This window comes from Aplysia californica, unplaced genomic scaffold (genome assembly GCF_000002075.1).
Source record: "Aplysia californica isolate F4 #8 unplaced genomic scaffold, AplCal3.0 scaffold00224, whole genome shotgun sequence".
NCBI classification, from domain to species: Eukaryota; Metazoa; Mollusca; class Gastropoda; order Aplysiida; family Aplysiidae; genus Aplysia; species Aplysia californica.
The window spans coordinates 136,991-138,331 of NW_004797494.1; the positions used below are offsets into that span (position 1 = coordinate 136,991).

At 39.1% G+C, this 1,341-nt stretch overlaps 1 protein-coding gene across 2 annotated transcripts in view; it reads right to left on the bottom strand.

The window, feature by feature from the left end:
- Positions 1-1,209, bottom strand: part of LOC101846214 (succinate dehydrogenase assembly factor 3, mitochondrial) — a 15,999-nt gene extending 14,790 nt beyond the window's left edge. The window contains exon 1 of one of the 2 annotated variants that reach the window (XM_005099739.3): positions 1,049-1,209. The gene's annotated coding sequence lies outside the window, so the exon portion shown is untranslated. Of the gene's footprint in view, positions 1-838; positions 912-1,048 lie in introns of those variants that run through there. The other variant, XM_035970128.1, reaches the window with a different exon arrangement.
- Positions 1,210-1,341: the final 132 nt, after the last annotated feature.

Here is a 1,341-nt window from a genome sequence, read left to right on the forward strand (position 1 = left end):
GGGCTCCGAACATTTCGAACGGATAGGCTACCACACACACACACAACAACAACAAAAATAACAACAACAACAATGCAACTAGATCTACCTTCGGTTGGGACCTCAGAAAGGAAGGGTTTGTTTTCTCAGATAGGAATGGTTTGTTTTCTTCATCTTGATCAGTTCTGCCTAAGACGGCCACCTGTCTTATACGGCCACTTTTCTCCTTGACAATGGGTGGCCGTCTTACACAGGTTCGACTGTATTTGAACCTGAATAATTACTAGATCTAGATCTAATGAGACCTGTTTACTTAACAGGCTTGAGTCGATTGGGCCAAACCTAGATATAAGTACGGCTAGACTGGCAGTCTATTGGGCCAAACCTAGATATAAGTACGGCTAGCCACTTCGTAATTATTTTTACATTTTGAACCCTAAGTTTAATCTTATTTAATCTTGCGCGGCAGCACATTTTAAAGCACGTCTCCCCCAAATCTGACCGCGATCGCACAGAAGATATAAAAGCAGCACTTGACTTCTCGACTGAGTCTCCAAGCCATCGTCCAAATTTTGTAAAATTTTACCCAACGATTTGTTTCATGATCGGTAGATCATCCAGTTTTTGTTATTAAAATTATCGTTGTACTAGATCTAGATCTAGATCTCTAGAGTCATCTAGTCTAGATCTAGATTTTAATTTTACTGGAGCCTGAAGAATGATACAACAAAAGTAAAAGTGTAGGCCTACAGCCCACGAACACGAGACAAAACTGTGTACTTGAACTCAAATTGAACTGTACTGAACTGACTCGAATCTTGCTTGGTTGTTGGTTTTGCTAGATCTACTGAGGGCTAACTTAGTTTGTCTTGAGTCCGTTGTATCCAGTGCCCGAAGGCGACCTGTCACCTGTGATAATAAAATAATGTAGCATAAACAGGGTGCTTTAAAAAAGTGTCAACAACGAATGCTTAAAATGCTTAGAGTTGCCAGTTGGCTGTAATAATTATAATTATAATAGATTTTAGATTCTACACCTTCTATTCTATAGTAAAACAAACAGCGTCACCTCATCTAAATTGCTATTTCAAAATAGGTCTGTGCAGAAAGACAGCAATCTTGTTTATGAGATAGGGAAATCAACGACCTTTACTTTGACATCGTATTGGACAACAACTCTTGTTTTGCAACAGCAACACACCATAATATTTGACCCGTTTCTTAAGATTCTACGCAGTTGGCAGTTATCATTTTTACATGCACCTACACATCAGAGACACGCTGAGCTCTGTTATTAGCCACTGTACTATAGTCCAACAAAAAATTTAAAAGATATGTGTGTGTGTGTGTGTGTGTGTGCAT